Source organism: Aquarana catesbeiana, linkage group LG03 (assembly GCF_042186555.1).
Source record: "Aquarana catesbeiana isolate 2022-GZ linkage group LG03, ASM4218655v1, whole genome shotgun sequence".
Taxonomy (NCBI): domain Eukaryota; kingdom Metazoa; phylum Chordata; class Amphibia; order Anura; family Ranidae; genus Aquarana; species Aquarana catesbeiana.
In genome coordinates, this window is record NC_133326.1 from 235,134,862 (window position 1) to 235,148,587 (window position 13,726).

General features: G+C 37.1%; 1 protein-coding gene across 23 annotated transcripts in view; it reads right to left on the bottom strand.

Annotated features, from left to right (window-relative positions):
* The window catches only part of FOXP2 (forkhead box P2), a 437,363-nt gene that overhangs the window by 212,604 nt on the left and 211,033 nt on the right, over positions 1-13,726 (bottom strand). The gene's annotated exons all lie outside the window — the stretch shown is intronic.

Genomic DNA, 13,726 nt, shown 5'->3' on the forward strand with positions numbered 1-13,726 from the left:
AAGTTTGTTTTCAAATTTTGCAGTTGGCTTTGGTACAGTATACATGCTGTAGAATGGATTCAGATGGATCTCTTCTACACACTGCCAAAAAATCAAACACATGTATAACACACTTCCACAGACATAACATTCCGGTATACAGATTAAAATATCCACACACACATTACAGGTAGAAGAGTCATTTTAAGATCTTTGTTTTAGTTTAACGTCAAATAGGGTAAAAAATATATAATACATCACTTTTTTATTTATTTGCTTAATACGACAGAAATGATTATATAGACTAAAACTACTTTAGTGAAATTTTTACTGAAAATCTAGATTTAAAAAAAAATGAGTGGAAATATTCGGCGACACACACAAATTGGGACATTCTTAAATTCATTCTTAAATTCTCCAGGTCCCCTGCTTTCAGAAAACAAAGTCTGGACAGTCCTTAGTACATTTAAGTCCATAACGTACATTTTAACATGTATGTGAAATTGTCCCAGAAGTGAAAGGGAGGAAAACCTATCATAACAACAAGAATGAAATAACTATTCCCCTTTGTATTAGAAAAGAGAACTTAGTGCAAAAACTGCACAGTAAACCCCTCATGGAATTTAAAAGGCAGACTAGTATGTATGTAAAAAACATATGTTTATTAACTTCATAAAAGCATTGGACAATACAAAGAACATACAAATATTAAGATGCAAAGCATCTAGATACCCATAAACAACACAGGAACATTGCATACAGAGAGCTATCCATAATTCATTGATGGGCTAGCTACCATGGACACTTGCGTAGAAACCTGACATGTTTTATACTAATATAGTCCTTCTTCAGAGGTTATTCATATGGGTAATATTACTTAAAATATTTTTTCACAGATGAACATATGTAACATCATGGCTGCATGAAGCTGCTGGTCTGATGAGATGTTTTTTGGAGAAAGACAGACTATGTGACTGATAGGTGCTTTTCTTGGTGGCTTTTGCCCCATCCTGGTCCTTGTGTATACGATTCTGACCCTATGTTGGCACTCCCTAACTCTGTCCACCGTGGGGCTTATTTGCACACCATCATATCTAACAGGAATCACCATGCTGTATAGTATCATGATGTTCATCTGAAAAAATAATTTTAAGAAATATTACCCATATGAATAAGCTCTGAAGGACTACATTAGTCTGAAACGTGTCAGGTTTCTACGCAAGCGTCCATGGTAGGTAGTCCAACAATGTATTATGGATAGCTCTCTGTATGCCATGTTCCTGTGTTGTTTATGGGTCTCTAGATGCTCTGCATCTTAATATTTGTATGTTCTTTGTATTGTCTAATGCTTTTATGCTGTTAATAAAAATATTTATTTTTTTTACATACATACTAGTGTGCCTTTAAAGCGGGGTTCCACTCAAATTTTTAACTTAATCTTACCCCCTTCAGTTAATTGCATAGATGTTCAAATGCCGCACGAAAAAATTTGTTATTGCTGTAATTACCTTTATATTGTACTTTATTGTGGCACTTCCTGTCTCTCCTCCCATGGGAGTAGGCGTGTTTATTGCCTTTCCCTGGCGCTGCACTGTCTCCTGGGAGCTTAATGTCAGGCTTCCCAAGATTCAGTGTGGAAACAATGATCATGCTGTGAACAAGCTGTGAATGAACAGCATTCACCGCATCCAGGAAATCAATGCTTGTGGGCTTCACATGCCCACAAGCAAGATGGAAACAGCCAGCATCACATTTTTTAAGTTATTCTTCAGTACAAAAACAGACAGAGGCGGAAATATTACACCCAAACTGTGAGTTTTATTTTGGGGTTAGCAAAGTGTCTCAATGACCTAAAAAAAAAAAAAAAAAAAAAAATCCTGAGAAAAACCTTTCATTTTGACTGAATACAAATGAGCAGTGCAAGCAGTAGGAGACATTAGCCCTGGTTGACACTAAATGCGACTTTAAAATTGTGCTACTCCACTTGAAGTAGCACAATTTCAAAGTTGCAGGGCAGTGCAATTTCAGGTGCGATTTGCCTGACATCTATGCAACTTCATGCACAGATGTCTATGCAAGTCACACCTGAAATCACAAAAAATAGTGCAGGAAATTATTTTTCAAAGTTGGAGTCGCACCAATTTGAATGGGTCCATTGCTGACAATAGGCTGCGACCTGTCATGCGATTTGGAACTGTAAAATCACATAACCAGTCATACCGTCGTGAACGTGGGCTGAGTCTGAATCTTGCACATGTCTCAAGACTGGAATTAACAGGAAAACTAAAAAGTTTTAGGCCTCGTTCACAGTAGATGCTATAAGCTGTGTTAATCTGAGTTATCAACACAGGCTCACTGCAAGGACACAGCGAAGTCAATTGCTGCCTATGTGTCTCCTTAACACCAAATTAGTGTGTTGGTGTGCATTGAGGAAAAATGTAGGCATGCTGCATTTTTAGGCAGCGCAATGCACAGAATTGTTCAATAATGTGCATTAGTGCAACACAACATGTAGTTTTGCATAGACTAAAATGAAGTTTAGGTTACAAAAAAAGGGTAGTGTACTGCACCACGCACTGTCACGCGTGATTTATGCACACTATAACATGCACTTGATGGTGTAAACAAACCCTGGGATATTATATCATGGGATATATGCTGTATTTATCATAAAGGCCAACTAGGCAATTGCCTAAAGCTACACTGCCAGGAGCGCAATATAAATAGCATTTTGGGGGGAGTTACACCCTCATAGGAACTCCACTGCCAGAACACACTGATCATTGGACCGCTGCAGCCAATTGCATAAGAAATACATTTTAAAAAGACATATGTCATTGCATCCAATCTATTCGCTTTTGCTAATGTTCTTTATGTTACTAAGTAAACTACATGTGTGGTACTATTTCCAACACTTGATAAAAACCTCATATTTCTCTTAATGTCTAACTATAACAATCTTAGGGACAACACTTTCACAACTGACATTTCGATTTTGCCACTGTTACCCTTTTATACACAAAATTATCTCAACCACTCCAACAAACTCTTTGTCAGAACAGTAATTTTCACTTCCTGGCTTTACATATACCAGCAAGGAAAACCAGCAATCAGCCATTGTCTGTAAACACTGATCTGTGTATTCTGACAGGGTGGGGCTTGAAGAAAAAAAAAAAAAAACTCACTATGTATACCCTATATAAAGCTCCAAGCATCCTGTCACTTTAAGGTATCATGGCCACACAGTAGCAGCTCCACCTCATTAGGTTTGCAAACTGCAACCAATAGGGAGCAGGCTTTGTGCTGTAACTCACATGCAGTCTCGTGCCAGTCCCTTTGGGTACACATCTGCACAGATAAGACCCTCTAACTTAAAGGAGCGTTTAGGCTTTCTCCATTTGGATACAGAGCAGCTGATGCTGCAAGTTCTGCTATGGCTCCATAAAGCTCCTGAACATTCAAAAGGTTTGTAGCTGCAGCTTACAAATACATGCTAATGTACTTATGCTTTTGCTTAGTCCAATTACATATTGTGGCATAATTTGGATATTGTGTCAAACAGAGTATGCCACAATATCCAAATTCCTACAGTCTTGCATGTTTGGGTATTTTAGTTATTCACACGTCTTGACAGAAAAGTGACAATGCACACCAATAACCTTGTAGGGCAGTGGTTCTCAACTTCAGTCCTCGGGACCCACCAACAGGCCAGATTTTAAGTATTACCTTGGGGAGTTTCAGACTAGAATACTACAATCACCGAGCAGCAAGTGATATCACCTGTGATGTATTTCAGCTATCTTGCAAACCTGGCCTGTTGGTGGGTCCTGAGGACTGGAGTTGAGAACCACTGTTGTAGGGGGTTTCTATGCTATTTTATGCAGTGTTTAGATCATTATCTACTAAATCTGGCACGGTTTGATAGCAAAGCAGCTCTCTCTCTTCTCATATTTTGGGTCAACTCTGCATCATCTTCAAGAAGGAATACTGTTGACTGAGGATTCTGGACTGTGAACTACACAGATCAGCCATAACAATAGGAAGGACAGAAAATCAATGATACAATTATAACACGCCCCCCCCAAAAAAGTTAACATTACCTAATGTTAGGCTTTGTTCACATTTGTATACAGAAGATCATGAAATCAGAAACACTGCTTTCCATAGAATGGTTTCACTGTGAAGAACAACTATCCCTCCACTCCACATAGAGCACACTCAAAAACATTAGTGGGAGGCCAACCCCGGCACTACAGTTGTGGAGAAACTACAAACCCCAAAAGACACTGCAAGACTGACAGCCACAGGCATGACTTCTAGAGGCAAAGACCTGAAGGGATTTGTAGCTGGAGTGTCTAGCTTGTCTACGTCTGTACTATATAGTGCATCTAACCCAAAAATGGCAGCTGCTTAAATCAATGTATATCAGTAAGGTGCACACGTGAGGCAAAATGCTAAATAAAACAAATATTCCCCAGAATGCAATCCAACATGTCATCATAGAAAACTTATAAACTAAGCTGCTGCTGATATTTAGAATAAAACACAAAAGATCTTGTGACATGGTCTTGTTTTCTGTCTAAATACTAGAGGCAATTTAAATAGGTTTTGGGTTCTGACTAGCTGCTTTGAGCGCTGCATTATAATTGAACAACACAGATATCAGATCTGTGCCATTGCCTACAATGGTACAACCCAGTGCTCCTGGGTTACATGTGGTGTGCAGGTGTGGGAAACTGGACAGTAGTGGTGCCACAGGAACAAGTCTTCATATAATGGCAATAGAATTTGTGGTACATATACCTGTAAACATCCTCCATTTTTTTCTCAGTAGAAAGGATTTGATTATTTCCCCACAATTCAGGCACCTGGCATAAAATAAATATGGTAAAACAGGCACTTGTAACGGTTTTAGAATACTTGACTTACCCCTAGAGATTACAAGAGAGGATTTTAAATTGCAGACTAGGAAACTTTCATACCACGTGGACATTTTTGGTCCTCTGCTTTAAAATAATGCAAATTCATTTAAATGTCATATTCTCAGTTCCCATAGTTTTAATTAACATCCTTCATACCACAGTGTTCTCAAATTTGAACATAAATAGTTTTCACTAAAATAACAGAGATTCAAATCCAATAAAATTCTGATGAAATTTAGAACAGAATCAATGAGTTGGTTTCCCAGATAGTGTCTAGTATCCATGACAACAGTTGCTTTGACAAGATGTGCATATGGCATTACACTGCCAGCTGGTGTGAACAATGTTTGAACTACTGCATTGAGATGCTGAGCAAACAGAAAAAGTTGCCACGTCTTAACCCTCAGGGAAAGCAGTCATCCCCTGATCAATTATGAAAAAACAGAGAGAGGTCTGCTACAGTCTGCTCCAAGCAAGTTTTTCAGCGAAAGCAGGCAGACTGTGAAAACCAAAGTAAACAAAATGAATGCACTGGCTCTATCTCCTTACAACTTTGATTTGCCTTCCCACATAAGCCTTTGGTATACGTTTGCAGAGCATACTTTTAGCATTTGGAGACTTTCCCACAACAATCATGTCATTGTCTCCTAGAATTCTCAAGTAATTGCAGGTCAGTTTTCAGATTTCATTGACGCATTCCATTACTCAGTTCAACAAAAATACGGCACATCCTGAAAGTACAATAAACAATATTTGCAATGAAATACAGAGATCTCTGCTTTTAGAAAAAATATAATAAACGAAGGAAGCTTTAGTAAAAGAAAACAAAATAAAAAGACATGCTAGAAAATTTCAAATCAATTATTTCCAGACGCAGATCGTGTTTTCAGCATAAGGAACAGTTAGAAACATGATTTTAATATAGGCGATCAAGAAGTATTTGGCCACGCACATATGTTCATTTCTTGTGAAAAGATTCAGTGTTTTTATGGGGTCCATTAAATTTAACTCCACTGTATTACAAGTGGTTACATATTGTATCACGACTCGCACATCTAAGATCTCATCCAACAATATACCACATACATTGTTTTCTTTTCTTCAAAGCATGTTATAAAATAAACATGATCTTGGTATCACTAGTAAAGGAGCCAGCAACAGAAGAGCAAGCAGCAATACATGGATAGCATCAAACAAACTGGTCACTGGTTTTACAGATGCAGAAAAATCTTTTTCCTTCCTCTGGTTTACTTGGGTGAAATGGAAAATACAACTTTTTCACAAATGGGGTACAACAGTTATTAATGAACAAAAATGATGATCTATATTGGTGAGAGAAACCAATCAGAATCCAGATTTCCTTTCTTTCACTGTAGGCACGGAAATAAAAATGAACACCCATTGGAATGCTTTAGGTAAAAGAAAATCCATGCCCATTGGGCTTGGAACATTCCTATACAAAGTTCTTTGTTGTTCCCCAAAGTAAACACTGTAATTTTGCTAAAATATTTTTGAAAGTTAAAAGGTAACTTTTTTTGTTACAAAATGTTTATTTTATCATCTTCTTTTGAAAATGTATTTAAAGGCTAAGTTCACCTTTTTTTTTTTTCTAAATTTCAGCTCCCCCATGTATCCATATAGCATTAATGTACTTATTTTGCAAAAATAAAACAGCTTTCCATTTATTCCAAACACACTTACCTCACTCTCTTTCCACGGCTGTTTAAAAACACTACTCCATTACTTCTGCCTTACTTCCTGGACAGACTCTAGGTCATGACACAGGAAGGCATTGACCAGCTGAGGGTAGATGATGCAGAGTGTGTGCTAATGAGATCAGATGGTCAACTCCTTCCTGTGTCATGACTTAAAGTATGACCAGGAAGTAAGGCAAAAGTAATCAAGCAGTGTTTTAACAATCTAAAAAGAGAGTAAGGTAAGTGAGTGTAGAATAAATAGAAATCTGTTTTATTTTTGCAAAAGAAGTAAATTAATGCTATATTGGTACATATGGGCTGGAATTTAGAAAAGAAAAAGGTGAACTTAGCCTTTAAAGCAAATGCATGGGCTTATTTACTACAAAGAGTTTTTATTAAATGCCAAGTGATGTAATCCAGAGTAATCAATCAAACTTCATCTTGGACTGGGTTGAGTAATGGGCAGAATAATTAATTGGTTGCTATGGATCATTGTACTTATGAGCTTAACCCCCTGCCGACCAGCGCACAACGATATACGCTGGCACAATGGCACGGCTGGGCAAATGGGCATACAGGTACGTCCCCTTTAATTTGCGGCATTGTGGGCAGGGGCGCGCCGCGTACTATGTGACCGTGCATGCGGGTCCTGCAGACTCGATGTCTGCCGGAGGCCTATGATCATGTCATGGAGCGGCAGAATGGGGAGATGCCTATGTAAACAAGGCATTCCCTGTCCTGCCTAGCAACATCACAGAGATCTACTGCTCCGTGTCATCGGGAGCAGTGATCTCTGTCATGTTCTAGTGAGACAATCCCCCTACAGTTAGAATCACTCCCTAGGACACACTTAACCCCTTGATAGCCCCCTAGTGTTTAACTCCTTTACTGCCAGTGTCATTTACACAGTAATCAGTGCATCTTTATAGCACTGATTGCTGTATAAATGACAATGGTCTCAAAATAGTGTCAAAAGTGTCCGATGTGTCCGCCATAATGTCACAGTCACGATATAAATCACAGATCGCCGCCATTACTAATAAAAATAAAATAATAAAAATGCCATAAATCTATCCCCTATTTTGTAGACGCTATAACTTCTGCGCAAACCAATCAATATACGCTTATTGCGATTTTTTTTTACCAAAAATATGTAGATACATATCGGCCTAAACTGAGAAAAAAATATATTTTTTGGAGATATTTATTATAGCAAAAAGTAAAAAATATTGCATTTTTTTTTCAAAATTGTCGCTCTTTTTTTGTTTATAGTGCAAAAAATAAAAACCGCAGAGGTGATCAAATACCACCAAAAGAAAGTTCTATTTGTGGGGAAAAAAGGATGTAAATTTTGTTTGGGTGCAACATCGCACGACCACGCAATTGTCAGTTAAAGCGACGCAGTGCCCTATCGCAAAAAGTGCTCTGGTCAGAAAGGGGGTAAAGTGGTTAAAGTCAAAGTAATGTCTCACTCAGCAGAGTTTTCAAAAACCTCTGTTCCAAGGTTTCTTACATACAGATTCAGTAACATCATTTCCTGTTGTAGATTGACAATCCTCCCATACAGCAGCAGCATCATCTGCCTTCTATAGAACACCCCTTCAGTTGGCTGTTTGGCTGCCGATCAGGTCTATAATATATCCAGCCCAAAGGACAACTGAAGGAACACATACATACAGTTATTATGAAGGTGTGTTGGTGGACAAGATGTAGAAACTGCCTGAAGGTGAGACTATGGAAAGACCAGGAAATAATTGTATGAAAACTTATCAACAAAAACTGTGCAAAGTTAGTATATACACTTCTCCGTCTTCTTCACCCTTCAAACATCAGACATCTATCATGACCCATCTGGGTAGGAAACAGTAATGGATGGCCAGTCATCCACTTGTTAGAATGGCAAATGATTCATCTACCTAGATACTGGTGGTACAGTCACTGCCATGACCATTTTTGTACATGAGGCACTAGAATTAAGTGCAGGACATTTATCTATCACAATTTATTAAGACCATCTCTGTATTCTACGTCACAAAAGCACAGCATGCTCATTTGACATCTTGGTATGTAACTAGGTATATGCCATTAACAATACTTGCAGTAACAGATAAAGCCAAACATGATACTTGCATACTGGGTGAATTTGCCAATACGGATAACCATGCATGTTTATTATTGAATTAGAAATAGTAAAACCATCAAGTTGCACTCATTTGTCCTCCATATTCTCCTTGCAACAGTACTCCCTGTTGGCTCTCTCTGCCCCTTAACCAAATGGGCAACATTGCCAAATACTGCAATAGAACTGGATTTGGGAAAATAAAAACAATCACCCAGCATTGCTCATAAGTTAAATAATAAAAAAAAAAGAAAAACACATTACAAAAGGTCTGTGGTGATATTTAGCAAATTCTGACCAGGCAAAATTATATGAGCCATCTGTTTCACAACTTGGTCTGACTGACTGCCCCTTTATTCAAATCAAAGCAATTATTGACTACATTATTCACCACAGCAAAAAAAAAAAAAAAAAAAAAAAAACAGGTCCAGGAAAACATACTTCTTTGAGCCACCATCATCTATGTTGCTGAAATCTGTATGGAGTGGGCTACTGTTTTTAATGGCCACCACTAGTCCAAGTCATTGACTCCCAGTTGGGTGCAAAACTTGTCCATATCTGTGCAGACCAGGCAATGAGAAACATCACAAGTTTATATATTATAGTGTTGAATTTGTGAAAGGGGATGATAAGTTTTTACCTAAAAACTGGAATAATTCTTTAGGAAATTCACCTACCTACAAGCTTTCACACAATCCTGCCTGCCTGCCTGTCTGCCTACTAGATCATCAACTGATCCTGAAGAAGCTAGTTGAGAAACAGGTTATCTTAAATGGATCTACCATCAAGGCAATCTGCTAACGCATATTATGTATGGTAGTGATTTTTTTTTTTTTTTTTTTAAATACAGCATTCTGCTATCCCAATTTATGGGACATTTTGATATCACAAGAAACTATGTTATTGTGAGCAGGCTAAAATATATGTATGCATAAATATGGGATATTTTTTATTTGCATGCATTTTCAATCATGTCTGTGTCAAATGCATGCTTATAAAAGATTCAGAAGCTTATGAAAGTTACACCTTCCCCAAACAGAAAACCAATAGTGGATCACGTTTGGTCTTCAGCAAGTAGCAGAGCAAAGATTTGTGGCAAGGCTGTAACCTATAGTGACAAGGTAAACTTATGTATTCTAACAAATGTTGTGGGGACTGAATAGGCATAGATAAGAAGAAGGCATGTGTGCATATTGTTTGTGGCATTTTGTTCCAGCAGGTTTTATGATTGCAATAAATAAACAAATATAAGATAACTACTTATAAAAGTGCTTTAATTTTTGTTAACGGTTCATGGCCATATGCCGCACAGTCACAATTTAAAAAGGTGATGGAATTTGTGTGAACTTATACCTTTTACACAAGGAGTTTTAAAATCCTGTTCCATAGGACTGACTGCGACTGCTTTAACATTTCCAATACTAAATCTTTCTCTTATTTGGCACTTGGTACAAATTAAACCAAAGTGTGCATGTATGAAATAACATTTTCAAAATAGTGCAAACAGCATCTAACAAAATAATAATTTAGTTTGGATAGAATGGAGGAAGAAGCATGATCGATAATTTTTTTATGATTTTTGTACCCGTTTTGTACCTGGGAATATTTTCTCACGCATCCTGACCCAGGGACTATTCCTCTCCAGGACACTAAGTCAGTAGTATCCAATCTACACAAAGAAAAACACCAATAAATACCTGACAGAGGCTCTAAACCTTATCTACGCTACAAAAAAAAAAAAAACAGCTGCAGTCCTATTCTATTTGGTATTTAAAAACAGGACTTTTAGAGTTGGGGAAGGGTTAGAGTACTGTCATGTTGTTATTGTAGTTTGTGGAGAGATTTACCCCCTCTATTTGTCCTGAAATCCAAAAAATGGTCACCAGAACAAGAGATGAGGGTAAATAATCCAATGGGGTCAAATGTTCTGGTAAAAACCGTATTGGATGGGAATTCCCCATACTTTGGTGATATTTTCTCTCATTTCTTGTTGTGTCTCCAGTACAGAAACTGAAGGGAAATCTCCCCAGAGGCACAAATGCAGCAAAAAATAACTCAACAGGATTGTATCCATTCACTACTCTATTTAAAAAAGTTTTGACTATACATATACTCTAAAGTTCAACTTCACAAAGTGCTATCTGCCTGTATCTATAATGACCATATAATAAAATTTGAGGTGATTTCACAAAAAGAAAGAAAATCTTAGGTACATTCCGGTGTGTAAGTCATAATGATGCAATAGTGTGTGAGTAAGAGTGAGCGTGTGAGTGTGTAAGAGTGAGAGTGTGTGTGTGTCGTATTGGACATGCATAGCATGGCTTCCAGTGACTTGCATTTTATTTACAGTCATTCCAACATCTTAATTGTAATCATGATTGAAATATTTATATTTGAAAAAAGTAAAGATCTATTCTAATATTCATACTGAAGTGGCTCTGTTGTTGCATTTGCCAAAGACAGCTGTCTGTATGTTAAGACAGTAGACCCACCTACCCAATGAATTGTGTCACAGAGCTGGTCTAGGCTCTGAAAAGATCCTGGAACGGCAGCAGGCTCAGCCTTTCACTAAGCTACTGAGAGTCTGAGTCAGCCGCTCCTGACCCCTCCAGAGTGAGAGCTGCATCCAGCTGAGTATATATATATATATATATATATATATATATATATATATATTATATATATATATATATATAATTTTTTTTTTTTTTTTCTAATGAATTGCATATTTCTCTTGTATGGAGGCTGCAATGCTGAAAAGTAGGGAAGGTAGAAGACAAGAGAATAGGTTGAGCAAGGAACTGTTTTTTGACAGATGTTCAGTTGGACAGCAAAGTTGCGCTAACTTTTTTACATTAAACTTTATAACTGCTGTCATTGCTTATGCAGAATGCATTGTATGTAACCCTTTCCAACCTTACCCTGTATGTCTATGCTGTTAACAAAGTAAATATACAATTACATTTCCCGCCTAAAACTATAATGACATTTCATTTCTCATACATTGAAATGACTGTCTTTAATACGTAGCATTTAAATGGCTGGTTGTAAACACAGCAGGTAAAGGAACCATTTCAAAAGATCAAAGATGATATAAGCTCATACTGGAAAATCACTCAGACATCATATCTGTTATAGTCATTTCACAGCTCATGCTACAATTTCTCCATAGCCGTTGCATCATTTTACTTTCACATTTCATAATGTACATATTGAACATTCCCAGAAACAGAATTTTATTTTGACTAATGAAAACTGTAACGATCAAGTGCTTATGAGTCAAGACTGACACATTTCCATCAGTTTCTCTGTAACCATTAAATCAATGAGCAATTGTGTAAACTGACAAACCAAAAAAAAAACTACAATAATAATAACAATAATACTAAGGAAAGTGGCACACTTATATGTTTCCCTTGTACTGAGCACTAAAACACATTTCCTAAGCCATTCAAATGAGGCTGAAAAAAACATAAAGGTTTACAATTCATCCACTCATTACACCTGAACTGAGATCTGTGTTTGGAGACATAGATTAACAGTGTGATAGCAGAATTTGAGTATAACTGCTTTATTTCTATTTGCATTCCATTTTAAAGTCAAAGTATTCAAACTATTCATTTCCACTCTACGTTTTCAATTCTAGTTTCTCCCCAAGTTCAATTTTAACTATCCAATAACTAAATTCTTCAGAAAGCATGATATAAGAACTACTGTTACAACAATGAGCTTAAATGAGTGGGGGAGATGTGTTATCATTTAAAGGTATCAACTCTAAAGCAAACTCTTATGCCCTGTACACACGATAGGATTTTCGGATGGAAAATGTGTGATAGGACCTTGTTGTCAGAAATTTCGACCGTGTGTAGGCTCCATCACACATTTTTCATAGGAATTTCCGACACACAAAGTTTGAGAGCTTGCTATAAATGTTTCCGGCAACAAAATCCATTTTCAGAAATTCCATTCGTGTGTACACAAATCCGATGCACAAAATTCCACACATGCTCAGATCAAATTAAGAGACGAACGCTATTGGCTACTGCCCCGTTTATAGTCCCGATGTACATGTTTTACATCACCGCGTTCAGAATGATCGGATTTTCTGACAACTTTGTGTGACCGTGTGTATGCAAGACAAGTTTGAGCCAACATCCGTCGGAAAAAATCCATGGATTTTGTTGTTGGAATGTCCGATCAATGTCTGACCGTGTGTACAGGGCATAAGTCATGGTGGCCCTGAAAGTGGCAGGCCAGGCGAAAAAACACTAATATAATAATTACAGTTATCCTGACTAACTTCAAACAGATAAACCAAGGCTGATAAGAGATAAAAAAAACTAATTTTATACACAAGTAATTTCAAAAAGAAAATAATTTACATATATAACCTATATACAGTAGTATTTACTGGATACAATAATTGATACAGGATTCTAGATTGTAAATATTTTTGATGCACATAGTAAGAACTGTATATGCTTTACATGAAGTAAATATTACACATCGTCAGACTATTTTTTGGATAATTAAATATTTGCATACAATAATAAAAAGCATATTGTAACGCATATCTACTTTCACAAAGGGTTGTGTGCTTCTTCATAAGTATTTATTATGATAGGATTGGGCCACTTCAGTATACTTCTCTACCCAGCATTAATACCCACTGTTTAATATATGCCATTTGAGCCTTTCCATGAGCTGCAGAATTGCTTGCTTATATCTAATTACAACAGAAAATATTGGTCATTTTAATAAAACAAAGTAATTTTACCCAATCAAGTTTTTGGATCACTTTTTTCTCTTCGAGGTTTCAGCTGGAATTGCACTAACATTAGGGATGAGCTCGATGTTCGGGTCAAACATACATTCGACTCGAAAATCGGGTGTTCACCTGTTCGCCGAAGAGCGAACATTACGGGGCGTTCGCGGCAAATTTGAGCGCTGTGGAACGTCCCATAATGCACTGCAAGATCGCAGTGTATTGCTGTAAGATGAATGGCCAA